A 15,355-nucleotide genomic window follows, 5' to 3' on the forward strand; every position below is an offset into this window, starting at 1 on the left:
ACTTTTACTAACTGTGTATGCAAGAAGAACCAGTTTGGGAACTAATTTTTAAGTTTTGTGCCTAAACCAACTTTCACTGAGGTCTAAACAAAATGGCAGCCACACAAAGCAAATTAACCATCACAAACCACAACCCAGAACACAAAACACGAAAAACACACAGACCCGGTTGTCCTAATCAGACACTCCCTTAAATTCAAGATTATAATCCCTCAGAAAACCTCTTGTGGAAAAAAAAAAAAAAACCTCTTGTGGAGTCACAGAACTTCAGATCCAAGTCCTGTTTTTCCCTCAGTCTCAGGAATTAGGAATGGTCATAGATAAGTGATCCCAAGAACCCCGGTCTCAAGGCACAGGGAGGGAATATCAAGTTCTACCAAAATCGCTGCAGGTCTAAACAAAATGGCAGCCACACAAAGCAAAAGTGAAGTCGCTCAGTCATGTCCGACTCCTTGCAACCCCGTGGGCTGTAGCCTACCAGGCTCCTCCAGCCATGGGATTCTCCAGGCAAGAATACTGCTAAAGCAAAAGGGCCATCACAAATCACAACATAGAACACATATACATGCCCAGCCATTCTAATCAGACACTCCCTGAAATACAAGATTGCAGTCTCCCAGAAAACCTCCTATAGAGACACAGAACTTCAGATCCAAGTACTAGCAGAGTAAATGGAAATATCTCAGGTCTTAAAAGATTTCAAAGGGAGGAAAAGAGGCCAGGTTGAAAGAAACAGGGGAAGGAAGCAGGAGAGGGGGACAAAAGGGGTGGCCTTACAGATGTCTCCTGCCACCTGCAGACACCCAGGCATTACAGGACTTTACCCTCGGCCTCCAGAGAAGGGAGAACTGGAACTTGGCCCTACCAGAAACCAGACTAGAACAGAACAGAACCAGAATTCAAGTTCTTTGCCAAGCAGAGGTGGTCAGCCTTCAATCCTCAGCTCAGGCTGAGGCCCTTCGATCAGACAAATAACATATAAGGAAACTCCCATAAGGTTATCAGTTGATTTCTCAAGAGAAACTCTACAAGCCAGAAGGGAATTGCATTATATATTTAAAGTGATGAAAGGGAAGAACCTACAACCAAGAATACTCTACCCAACAAGACTCATTCAGATTTGATGAAGAGATCAAAAGATTTCCAGACAAACCAAAAGTTAAAAGAATTCAGCACCACCAAACCACCTTTACAAATCCTGAAGTAACTTCTCTAGGCAGGAAACAAGAGAAGGAAAATACTTACTTATAGAAAATAAACCCAAAACAGATAAGAAAATGGCAATAGGATCACACATATCGATAATTACCTTAAATGTAAATGGATTAAGTACACCAACCAAAAGACATAGACTGGCTGGGCAGATGAAAGCATGTGTATGTATGCACTTTACTTACCACATTACTCTACTTAACACCCCAAATTTTTTGTAATTATTTTATATTGTTAGGTTAATTATGCTTCTATTATGGCTTGCAAATATAATTATCTTTTCATTTTTGTCTGGCAATTGTGAAAATTGATAAACATCTTTTATTATTGTGATTATGTAACTATTACTCATTCAACATCATTTTATCATGATTGGGTCAATAGAAAATAATAGAATTTTAATAAAATTAATTAATTGCTATTTAATAAAAAAACTTGTAATGACTTTTTAAAATCCATATGCATATCAAAATTATCTTGAAACTTTTTAAAAAATACAAATGCCCAGGTAATGCTTCTTTTCTCCAAAGCTCCTGATGTGTTTCTAATGAGCATCAATGTTTAAAAACAACTGGACTATATACTGATCTTTTACTTTCATTTAGTTTGTTTCACCTTTTCCATTTCATATTCAGTGCTCCCATTTCATTTCACTTATGTTTTCCAATTTCTCCAGCTCTTCCTTTTTTTTTTCCCTTTGATGTTCTTTCTCAAGCCTTTATCAAGTGTTGTAGAAAAGCTTTTACATATGTTAAAATTTATACATATATATGTATACATATATACATATATGTATATAGTATGTATAATATATACACTTTAGAAAACTTATGAAATTTGGCCTACCTTAAGAATTTATGACATTTCAATTTCACTTGTTTAGCTTAGTGTGACTAGAATGCTAGATTTCTAATTAAAAAAAAATAGATAATCATCAAGCAACAAAGGTTTACTGTATAGCACAGAGAACTATAGTCAATATCATCTAACAACTTATAATGGAAAATAATCTGAAAATAATATATGGATATATGTACAATTGAATCACCTTGCTGTGTACCTGAAACATTGTTAAGTCAACTATGCTTCAATAAAAAAATATATTTTTTAAAGTGTTAATTAGATTGATTAATAAGGGTATAAGAAGAAGCTGAGGGAAAATATTCTTCCCAAGAAGATGGAAATTTTAAAGGAACTTATCCCAATAGGATAGAGATTTTCAGATGTTTATTAAGAAATGGGAAAAATAAAGTGAATGCTAATGGAATTAAAACAAAAGGTTTTGATACAATACTACCAGAGACTGGATGGGCCTAAGGGACTTTCGTTGATCCCAACATTAAAGGGCCCCAAACAAGTCCCACTCTGTTTACCCCTGTTTAATATACATATATTGAAAATATACTTATATATGTTTAAAAGGCTGAAAGAAAATTACAGTGAAATATCTCGCCAAAAATTGCTTGTGAAATTGCTTGTGAAATTACAGTGAAATACCTGACCAATTAATCAAGTTAAGAGATTAACAAAAAGGCCTGAGTCCCTCAGCTCTACCTCTCACTGGGGACCCCAAAGCCTTTATAAAAATAGATAAAATGGCCAGGGGATTAAAAAAAAAAGGCTTTTGGAGGATTTTGTAAGGCTAAAGCTTACTGATGGGATCCTAATAGAAACTAAAGTTATAGGTATAAAAGCTAATACAGTTGAGATGAAGTTTTATAAAAATTGGTTTATTAAAATGGGCTTTATATAAGATGACTACATCTCTTTTGCCTAAATATATTATGGGATAAACATTATGTCTCACTGGGGAATGCTTCCCCTGCCTTGTATTGTAAGACAGGGCATAAAAAAAAAAGACAGGGCATACAGAACTGCCTCTTAGACAATATTAATTAAATGTACTAAAGAAAATCAGTAGGGTTACCTCAGTCCACATATAATGATGTTAAAACTGGGAGCTAATATTCAAGGACTAATACAAACAATAATAGAGATTTTTTTCCCCCTGTGGATCTAACTTGTATATACCCTTAGAAAGAGGAACTTTGTTGAATGCCTTGTGCAAAGTTTTATTGTTGTTATTCAGTTGCTAAGTCAGGCCCCACTCTTTGTGACTCCATGGACTGTACGTAACATGCCAGGCTCCTCTATCCTCCACTAATTTCCAGAGTGTGCTGAAACTCGTGTCCGTTGATTCGGTGATGCCATCCAAACACCTCATTCTCTGTCAACCCCTTCTTCACCTGCCATCAATCTTTCCTGGCATCAGGTCTTTTTCAATGAGTTGGTTCTTCACATCAGACTGGTTTGAGCTCCTTGTTGTCCAAGTGACGCTCAAGAGTCTTCTCTAGCACCACAATTTGAAAGCATCAGTTCTTGGGCACTCAGCCTTCTTTATGGTCCAACTCTCACATTCATACATGACTACTGGGAAAAAAAAAAACATAGCTTTCACTATACAGGTCTTTGTCAGCAAAGTGATGTCTCTGCTTTTTAATACATTGTCTAGTTTTGTCATGCAAGCATCTTCTAATTTCATGGCTACAGTCACCCTCTGCAGTGATTTAGGAACCAAAGAAAATCAAATCTCTCACTGCTTCCACTTTTTCCCCATTTACCATGGAGTGATGGGACCAGATGCCATGATGTTAGTTTTTTTTTAATATTGAGTTTTAAGATGCTTTTTCACTCCCTCTTTCATCCTCATCAAGAGGCTGTTTTGTTCCTCTTCACTTTCTGCCATTAAAGTGGTATCATCTACATATATGATGTTGTTGATTTTTTTTCCCAGCAATCTTGATTCCAGCTTGTAGTTCATCCAGCCCAGCATTTCACGTGATGTACCCTACATATAAGTTAAGTAAGCATGGTGACAAGAGCCTTGTTGTACTCCTTTTCTGATTTGGAACCTGTCAGTTGTTGCATGTCCAGTTCTAACCGTTGCTTCTTGGCCTGCATACAGGTTTCTCGGGAGGCAAGTAAGGTCATCTTGTATTCCCATCTCTTTAAGAATTTTCCCCAGTTTGCTGTGATCAACACAAACGTTTTAGCATACTCAATGAAACAGAAGCAGATCTTTTTCTGGAATTCCCTTACTTTCTGTGTGATCCAACCAATGTTTGCAGTTTGATCTCTGGTTTCTCTGTCTCTTCTTTTTTTTTTTTTTTTCTCTGTCTCTTCAAAACCCAGCTTCACATCTGGAAGTTCTTGGTTCACATACTGCTGAAGTCTAGCTGAAGGATTTCGAGCATTACCTTGCTAGTATGTGAAATGAGCCCAATTGTATGGTTGTCTGAAGAGTTTTTGGCATTGCCTTTCTTTGCAATTGGAATGAAAACTGACCTTTTCCAGTCCTGTGGCCAGTGCTGGGTTTTCCAAATTTGCCGATATATTGAATGCAGCAGTTTAACAGTATCATAGTTTAGGATTTGAAATAGTGCAGCTGGAATTCTATCACCTACTAGCTTTGTTTGTAGTAATGCTTCCTAAAGTCCACTTGACTTCACACTCCAGGATGCTGGCTCTAGGGGAGTGACCACACCATTGTGATTATCCTGCTTATTAAGACTTTTCTTGTACAGTTCTTCTGTGTATTCTTGCTACCTCTTCTTTATTTCTTCTACTTCTGTTAGGTCTTATCATTTCTGTCCTTTATGGTGCCCATCCTTGCATGAAAATGTTCCCTTCATATCTCCAATTTTCTTGAAGAGATCTGTAGTCTTTCCCATTCTATTGTTTTCCTCTATTTCTTTGCATTGTTCATTTAAGCAGGCCTTCCTTTATCTCCTTGCTATTCTCTGGAACTCTGCATTCAGCTTGCTGTATATTTCCCTTCCTCCTTTGCCTTTTGCTTTTCTTCTTTCCTCAGCTATTTGTAAAGTCTCCTCTGACAACCGCTTTGCCTTCTTGCTTTTCTTTTTCTTGGGATGGTATTGGTCACTCTGCCTCTGTACAATGTTCCGAACCTCTGTCCATAGTTCTTCAGACACTCTCTCTCTCAGATCTAATCTCTTGAATCTGTCATCTCCACTGTATAAATTATAAGGGATTTGATAGATCATATCTGAATGGCCTAATGGTTTCCCCTACTTTCTTCAATTTAAGCCAGAACTTTGCAATAAGGAGTTCATGATCTGAGCCACAGTCAGCTCCCGGTCTTGTTTTTGCTGACTGTATAGAGCTTCTCCATCTTTGGCTGCAAAGAACATAATCAATCTGATTTCAATACTGACCATCTGGCAATGTCCATGTGTAGAGTCATCTCTTCAGTTGTTGTAAAAAGGTGTTTACTATGACCAGCGTGGTCTCATGACAAAACTGTTAGCCTTTGCCTTACCTCATTTTGTACTCCAAAGCCAAACTTGCCTGTTACCTCATGTATCTCTTGACTTCCTACTTTTGCATTCCAATCCCCTATGATGAAAAGTACATATTTTTTTGGAATTAATTCTAGAAGATCTTGTAGGTCTTTGTAGAACCATTGAACTTTAGCTTTTTTGGCAAAGTAATTGGGGCATAAACTTGGATTACTGTGATGCAGAATGGTTTGCCTTGGAAATGAACTGATACCATTCTGTTGTTTTTGAGACTACACCCAAGTACTCCATTTCAGACTCTAGTTGATGACGAGGGCTACTCCATTTCTTAAAAGGCATTCTTGCCCAGATACAATTGTCATCTAAATTAAATTCACCTGTTCCTATCCATTTTAGTTCACTGATCCCCTGGATATTGATGTTTAATTTTGCTATCTCCTGCTTGTCCACATTCAATATACCTTGATTCATGGGTCTAACATTCCAGGTTCCTAAGTAATATTGTTCTGTGCAGCATCAGACTTTACTTTTACTGCCAGACACATCCACAGCCTAGCACTGTTTCTGCTTTGGTCCAGCCACTTCATTCTTACTGGAGTTATTAGTAATCATCTTCAGCTCTTCCCCAGTAGCATATTGGACACCTTCCGACCTGTGTCATATCTTTTTGCCTTTTCATACTGTCCATGAGGCTCTCCAGGCAAGAATACTGGAGTGGGTTTTCATTTCCTTCTCCAGTGGGCAATGTTTTGTCAGAACTCTTCACCGTGACCTGTCTGTCTTGAGTGGCCCTGCATGGTGTGGCTCATTGAATTATACAAGCCAAGCCCCTTCACCATGACAAGGCTGCAATTAAAGAAAGGGAGCAAATTTTTCAATGCATGAAATATTGAACCCTAAAGTTCTAGGACATAGAACTCTTCTTTTAAAAAATTATCATATTGAAGTATAGTTGATTTGGGGCTTCCCCGGTGGTGCTGGTAGGAGACGCAAGAGACAGGGATTTGATCCCTGGGTTGGGAAAATCCCTTTGAGGGGGACATGGCAATCCACTCCAAGATTCTTGCCTGGAGAATCCCAAGGACAGAGGAGCCTGGCAGACTATGGTCCATAGGGTCACAGAGTCGGACACAACTGAAGTGGCTTAGTATGCATGCATAGTTGATTTACACTCAAGTGTTAATTTCTGCAGTACAGCAAAGTGATTTAGTTATACCTATATTTACATACTTTTTCTTTTCCATTATGGCTTATTGCAGAATATTGAATATATTTTCCTGTGCTGTACTATTGTACTCTGTTGTTTATGCATCCTGTGTATAATAGTTTGCAGCTGCTAATCCCGAACTCCCACTTCTTCCCTTCCCACCTCACCCCTCAGCAAGCACAAGTCTGTTCTCTATATGTGTGAGTTTGTTTCTGTTTCATAAATAAGTTCATTTGTGTCATATGTTAGATTCCACATACAAGTGATATGATATGGCATTTGTCTTTCTCTCTGACTTAAGTCACTTAGTATGATGATCTCTAGGTCCAACCATGTTGCTACAAATGGCATTCCTTTTTATGGCTGAGTAGTGTTCCCTTATATATATGTACCACATCTTCATTATCCATTCATCTGTTGATGAGCATTTAGGTTGTTTCCATGTCTTGGCTATTGTGAATAGTGCCGCTATAAACATAGGGGTACATACATCTTTTTGAATTTTAGTTTTGTTGGGATATATAACCAGGAGAGAGATTGCTAGATAATATGGTAGTTCTATTTTTAGTTTTTTGAAGAACCTCCATACTGTTTTCCATACTGGATGCAGCAATTTACATTCCCACCAACATTGTATGAGATAGAACATGGAACTCTTGATTTTTAGTTTAGTTGGAAATCTTCTTACTTTATTTTAAAAAAGCAAATTAAAGAAAATATAGTTAGGCAAATCAACCTTTTAAAATTATTTAGGCAGCAGACCAGTTCTTTATGAAATTAAAAGGAGCCATCTTTGTCTTGCAAATCTCTGCAAATCAGAAATGTAAATACAGCCCAGAGACTGACCTGAGACTGAGCCTCTGTTGGTTCAACCAGGTAAACCTGGAACTGAGGGGAAAAAATGCCATTTAAAACTCAAGGCACTGGAAAGACTCCCTGTTCCAAAAGCTAATTCGTTGCCTCTTTAAGGATTTATCAAGACCAACACAAATTTTAAAAGTCCACAGATAGTAAAACTTTAGTCATCTGAACAAATAAATTTCATCTATTTTGTTATTTATAAACTAGTAGGTTTATATTGTAATACTAGATTCAAAACTAAGTTTTAAAGTGAAGCTATGAGATCCCCAGTTATGTCTGTTTATATGTCTGTGTATATATAATACATATGATATGAATAGTATTATCAAAACTAAATGATGAAAGGGCTCTATTTAACTGATTTAAAAGTAAGCACTTAAAAATTAAATGCTTCTAAATATAAAGAAAACTGGCCAGAATGAATATAGGCTCTCTCATGATCTAGGAAATATTGAGTATTAAATACCAGTATTAAATCTGGCTTAAGCTTGTTGGCTTAATCAATAGAGACATGGCTTTTATTTTACCTAGGTTTATGGAAGGTCAGTAAGTTCATGTGATTTCTGTTGCATTTTGTTAACAAAAATAAATAAATAACTGGTTACAATGATATTTTCATAAGTTACAAAATAGAGATAAATAAGACAGTTTCAGGTGAACTCTTTAGAAATAATTATGTTTGGGGGTAAGAATGTCTATCAAAAATGCTTTCTCCAGATTTTTTTGTAAGCTAAAATTACAAAGTTTTGCCATATTAAGTTAAATATATTAATATAAATATATTAAAAATATTTGCCATACTAAGTTAAATGAGAATTCACTGAATATCCAGATAATTTCAATTAGGATAAAATATTGGATCGTTAATTACTAAACGGCTCTAAATTTACCTACTGTCTTCTCATGAGAGGAAAACTAGAGATGTTTGGGTTTGCTAGACATATGACTTGTACCACATTGAGGAAAGAAGTTATGCTCTGAGAAGGTGAATATTTCTAGAGGTTATGGAATGTTTCTAAGTTTTCCTATCAAGAAATGCTAGTTTGGCAAGCAGTCCACAATTACTTGCTTCTCAGTTTTCATTAGATAGGGAGGTTTTTTAAGAGTTAGACTTGTAGTCTTTGCCATGAAAGCTACTGTAATAATAAAGGAAAAATAAAAAGGAAAAAAGTAGGATGTGTAGTTTCAACAAAAGAAGATATGAGCAACATAAGTGCATTTTGTCATGGGGGAAAAGTGATTTTGTCCTAAAGCTGGAAAATACAAAAGATAAAACTAATATAGATATAGAAAGTTGTGGAAAGTTTGCAGAAAGGAAGCCCTGAGAAAAGAGTTTTGTGCATGGTCAGGCTCGAACTGAATTTAATTTAATTAAGTAGATAAATTTTGTTATTGAGGGTGAGCTGGTGCAGGACAGAAGTTTGGTTTTCTCTGTTAAGAGAACAATGTTTTCTTGGAAAGTTGTGCTACTTTTGATAATAGATTATGAACTTCTTTGCCTACTAAATGACCTATATTTGCCTGTATTTTATTGCCACTTTGGTTAAGTGAACAGGTATTGTTTCACAGAGACCTATGATCTTTTTTGACAAAGGTTTTTCTGTTTGCTTGTTTTGGCTGCACCACGTGACTTGTGGATCTCAGTTCCCTGACCAGGGACTGAACCCGAGCCCTGGACTGTGCAAGCACCGAGTCCCAGCCACTGGACCACGAGGGAATTCCCTTGACCAAGTGTTTTAAAATCTTTGATATCGCTAAAAAATTCAAGCCAAATTTTAAATATAGTTCTTTATTAATAAAGTTCTCTAGCTAACTTTGGGATGCTCCAAAGGGCTCTGAAACACACTGAAGAGAGATTTTAAACTAATTAGGTTTATTTGGTGTGTTAAATTACGTGGGAAACTTTGTCAAAGAAGCAGTGATAAAACCATCTTAGGTTATACTGTGTGGGTAAACATTCCAAAATTTACATGGAGTTCCTAAAAAATCTGTTATGTCCTAGTGTAATAATAATTACACATATTCATGATTCTAGTTATTATCTTAAAAAGTTATGTCACAGAAATAACCAAGTTTCTTGTCAGTTGCTTAGTAATCACATCTTTATCTGGGCCATTTTAGGTCTTTTGTCATTTATAATCAGTCATTGTTTTACTCTGATGCTTTCATAAAATGAAGACCTTAAAGAAGATTCATAAAAAGGACTTTTTGACAAATACAAGTTTCTGACTTTTAGATCATACCACTGAACTGGGTGGGCTTCCCTTGGTAGCTTAGCTGGTAAAGAATCTGCCTGCAATGCAGGAGACCCCGGTTTGATCTCTGGGTCAGGAAGATCCCCTGGAGAAGGAAATGGCAACCCACTCCAGTATTCTTGCCTGGAGAATCCCCATGGACAGAGGTGCCTGGTGGGCTACAGTCTATGGGGCCACAAAGAGTCAGACATGACTGAGCAACTAGGTAAGAAGCACTGAGCTGGGTAAGAAGTTACAAAACTCTAACGGAAAGTCTAATGACTTCTCTGATCAACAGAAATTAACTAAATGGGACTAAATGAACTGATAAAGATGATTTATAATTTTATGACTTGTTTCTGAAATATACTGATATTTAAGGTTTGTTTAAAAGACCCTGATATAAAAGGCAGGAAGAGAAGGGGATGATAGAGGATGAGCTGGTTGGATGGCATCACTAACTCAACGGACATGAGTTTGAGCAAACTCTGGGAGATGGTGAAGGGCAGGGAAGCCTGGCGTGCTGCAGTCCACGGGGCTGTAAAGAGTTGGACATGACCAAGTGACTGAACAACAACCAGTTGATAAAACATACATTTGTTAACAAAGATGAAACATTTCTCTTTTTTTCAATACCTGATCCCTCCAGAATTTGGTTTCTCCAATTGGTTCCCCTGTGGAAGTGATGGCTTATTGCAACTGGATTACAACTATTTAAACTAACCCTTGTTTTAATTTGTTCCCTCATTGTTTTCCAATTATTTATGCCTTGTGTCTCTCTGTGTTATAGATGACTTTATTAATATTGCTAGTTTTATTACTTATATCTTGTCTATTTTCTAAGATTGCTGTCTCTTGCATTACCCAGTATGTAACTAAGCCTCCAACAAGAAGGATGCTGTCCAAATATCTTTAGACAATTGATCAGATACATAACTCAACATAGAATAATTATATTATTATGCAACTTTAGCCATGGGAAGAAGCAATAAAGGAAAACATTTCCTGGATCACAGTAGACTAGAAGAAACAAGTAATCCAGAGAATTTTAGATTATTAACAGGGTCTAATCCAAAAATTAACACATTAAGTGGATTAGGAACAGAATCCTCTCCTGATCTAGGAATGAGTCTTTCTAGCACTGTGGGACAAATTGGTCGTTAAACGTTCGCTAATCCTTGCTTGAATTTATGACCAAGACGAGGTGTTGTGGACAAAAAACGTTGCCTGACATTTTAGTAAACAGAGAATGTTGTACAGTATCAAGCTGTCAGTCATCCAGTCATCAGCCACTGCAGACACCCTGAGGGAAATCCAGGATGGAGAAAAAACCAGGATACTGGCCCTTGATAGTTAACTAACAAGATATGCATCTGAAGATGCATATCAAAAGCATAATTTCAATATGCTCAGACTTCTGCATCTTCTCTTGCATAAAAAGCACCAAAATCATTAAGATTTTTTTGTGTGTGATTAGCAGTAATATTTTGACATCCAAATACATTCTTTTTAAGTAAAAACTTCTAAGTATCCTGTTCCTCCCTTCCCTCTTAGGAACAATTCCTCAGAGCTATTTGAAAGGCTACATTCCTGGGCTATAGTCCTGAGTAAGATCCCAGAGTAAAACATAACTTCCAATATTTAGGTTGTATATTTTTTCTTTCTGTCTATAGCAGGGCTGCACTCCTTTCAAGAGTGAAGAGAACAGTTTCATGCTTCTTCCACCTTCTGGAGACTCCAGTCATTTTTTTTTTAAGTAAAATCAACTTTATTAATAAAGATCATTCCACATGTCCGGAGTACATGATTAATTCCAAAGAAAAAACCTACATACAATGAAATTAGAAGTATCCCGGATGACAAAAACAAATTAAGTATGTACAACCATAATCACCGCCGCCTTCCAAAACCTTTCTTCTTCCGACCTTTCTTAGGTATCTTCTTGCGCTTCTTAGTAGGATTTTGATCCTCGTCAAGATGAGGGGTTCCTCCTGTCAGAGCACCGATGTCACTGAAGTGCGTGAGGGAATGAAGCTGCGAGCTCATGACATTTGCTCGTTTTCGCTGTCCTCTCTCCCGCTTGCTGACACTTAAACGCAGCATCATGCTCTCCTCATAGTTAATCCTGTGTTGATCCTCCTGACTCTGGCGAGTAACATGAGGATGCCGAGCATCTCGGATTTCCTCTGGAGCATCTGAATCCTGCTCCTTTAGCTCACGAATGACAGAGCTGCTCAACGCCCGTCTCTTGGCTCGTTCTAGGCGCTTCTTCTCCCGCTCAGCTTCTGTTTCATCATAATGCACTGGAACCGAGCGTGGTGGGACATATTTCTTAGCTGTTCCTTTTCCAGATTTCTTCCCTGAAGCCCCAGACTGGCCTTCCTCTGTTTCATCTTCCTCCTCATCCTCAGAGCTCAACTTGCGGCATCATATTGCTGGGGTGAGGCTTAAAACGGAGTGGGTCATTCTCACCGAGGCTGCCTGTCACTGCAGTCTTCACCAGTTTGTCAATCTGATACTTCAGTTTTTGGTCCAAAGGATGAAGCTTTTCCAAAACCGTGCGAATCTCCACCAGTCTCAAAACTGCAGGATGTCCCTGAAGAGAACCTCCTGAGGCTTTGTCCAGGATGAGATGGCTCAAATCCATAAGGTACATGAGCAGCAGCTGAACTTTTACTTCCAGAAGACTGAGACCCTTCTCTGTAGGATAAGCTTTAGCTTGAACTTTTTTGGGCAGAGTTTGCGCTTGTGCGGCGACAGCCATCAGCTGCTCCTGGAGGTTTTACAGAAGTGCCACAGCATTTGGCAGGTCTGACCCCAACACCCCCGGAGCCGCCGTCTTCACAAAGCCCCGACTCCAGTCATTCTTATGCTTGTGGTCTCACTACTCTAAACTCTGTCTTCACATGGCCATGTCTTCTTTGTGTCTGTCTTGCCTTCTGTCTCTTTTAAGGACCTTGGTCATTAGATCTAAGTCATGAGGACAATCTAAGATGATCTCAAGATCATTCATTTAATTATGTTTACAAAGCCCCTTTTCCCAAATAAGGTGAACTTTACAGGTTCAGATGTTAGTTTATGGATATGTGCACACATATTTCATATTTTTCTCAGGAGTTGGTTACATGCATAAATAAAATGCTTTAGCTAAATTTAATCCATAGACTCTAAACAGATTTTATTCTTCTTATCCTTAGTAAGTTTTTTCTATTCTTTACATGGTTGTTCAAAACATAGTTATAATGGTTGTATCATAGATGATCTTAAATACTTTGTATTTATCAGTTCATTTAATGTTGAGACCTCATAACTTTATGGTGAGATAAATGCTTTTTATCATAAAGATAAGTAACTTTATGATACTATAAATAAATGCTGTAGTGAACATCCTAGCAAAAATCTAGCATCAAATGGTGCATAATGGACAATTTGTTGTTTTGCCATACCATATTCATTGCCCCTTCCTCTGTTGCACCACTCCAGTTCTTCCTGAGGAAGTAATGTCCCCATTAGGTACTACTTGGTGAAACCATCAATGAAGACACTCTGAACTTTTCTAGATTAAGAAATAGACACGAAACCTGACCTAGGCTAATTTTATGTGCTCTCCATGGCAACTAAATCTTAAGCAAAAGCAAAAGACTTGAAACAGCTGTAGCTGATTCATCTAGTAATTGATTCATCCTGTACTGATTCACTGCTTTCTGTTTCCTGGTTCAGAGAGCAACCCCAGAGCCACCTGTGATTTCTGCCCTTTATAGACCTGTGTTTTTCTAGCTGTTTCTTTCAGTGCTGAATTGAACCAAATTTTTTTCTATTTTGTCCAAGGTGATTTCTGTTGTTTGCAAACAAAGATCCTTAACTCAATGAACTCATTTCATTCATTTCTTTTTTGCTTTCCAATAAAAGCTACTTAGTAATGTAAATTTTCCTCAGAGAAGGGTTTTGCTAGTATACAAAGTAGGGCTGTCATTGTTATTATTTAATGAACAGATTTTTATTTCTACTTTGAACTGAATTATCCGGAAAGATGGTTTTAGAAATTCAAGTGATTTTTTAAAAAACCATTTGCTATTAATACTGGAGAAGGAAATGGCAACCCACTCCAGTATTCTTGCCTGGAGAATTCCAGGGACAGAGGAGCCTGGTGGGCTGCCGTCTATGGGGTCGCACAGAGTCAGACACGACTGAAGCAACTTAGCTGCAGCAGCAGCTATTTATACATTGTGGTAAGAGACTTTGGGGGATTTATAGAAATCTCTATTTTCTTTGAGTAATTAAAAGATTAGTGTTGTTTAGTTGTGGATACAAAATATTCTCTCTCTCTTCACAAATAAATACACACAAACACATATATACACATGCAGGTTCACAGTATATATCTTTTAAGTCAAACTTGTAACTGTGTTTCTCAAATTTCCTGTACTATTACCCTAAGAACAAAGCAAATGACACTACAAGAAAACTACAGACCAACATTCCCTTATGAATATAAAAGGATTAATTTAATCATTACCAATTGGGATTTATCCCAAGAATGGAAGGTTGGTTTCACATATAAAATTAATCAATTCTATATATCTCATTAATAGAATGAGGGGGGAAAGGACCATCAACATCTCAACTGATGCAGAAAATTTATTTGACAAAATCCAATATTCTTTCAAGATAAAAACACTCAACAAATAGAAATAGAGGGAAATTCTTCAACATGATAATGGCCATGTAAAAAACCTAATGTGAAAGACTGAAAGATTTTCCTTGAAGAACTGATGCTTTCAAACTGTGGTGCTGGAGAAGACTCTTAAGAGTCCCTTGGACCACAAGGAGATCAAACCAGTCAATCCTAAAGGAAATCAACCCTGAGTATTCATTGAAAGGCCTGATGCTGAAGCTGAAGATCCAATACTTTGGCCACCTGATTCGAAGAGCCAACTCATTGGGAAAGACCCTGGTGTTGGAAAAAATTGAAGGCAGGAGGAGAAGGGGACGACAGAGGATGAGATGGTTGGATGGCATCACTGATTCAATGGACATGAGTTTGAGCAAGCTCCAGGAGACAGTGAAGGATAGGGAATCCTGGAGTACTGCAGTTCATGGGGGTCACAAATAGTTGGACATGACTTAGTGACTGAACATCAGGAAAATATCAAAAGATGTTGATTTTTGCCACTTCTTTTCAACATTGTACTAGAAGTTCTAGCTAGAGCAATTAGGCAAGAAAATGTTACCAGGTTCAAGGCTGTACTACCACACCACAGGACAATAAATCAAGAGAAGAAGTATTGGGGTGAGGAATTGCAACTTTATTTAGAAAACCAGCAGACTGAGAAGATGGTGGACTAGTGTCTCAAAGAACTATCTTACCAAGGCTAGAATTACAAAACAGTTGCTGAAAGAAATTAAAGAAAACCTAGATAAATGGAAAAATAGCCCATGTTCACAGATTGGAAAGCTGATATACAGATTCAATGCAATTCCTTTCAAAATTCCAATGGCTTTTCTTGCTCTTTTTTTCAGGA

The 15,355-nt window shown here is 37.4% G+C and overlaps 1 pseudogene; it reads right to left on the bottom strand.

Moving 5' to 3' along the window:
- Positions 1-11,577: 11,577 nt before the first annotated feature.
- Positions 11,578-13,288, bottom strand: LOC136164031 (neuroguidin pseudogene; annotated as a pseudogene).
- Between the last annotated feature and the right edge of the window lie 2,067 nt (positions 13,289-15,355).

Source organism: Muntiacus reevesi, chromosome 3 (assembly GCF_963930625.1).
Source record: "Muntiacus reevesi chromosome 3, mMunRee1.1, whole genome shotgun sequence".
Lineage (NCBI taxonomy): Eukaryota > Metazoa > Chordata > Mammalia > Artiodactyla > Cervidae > Muntiacus > Muntiacus reevesi.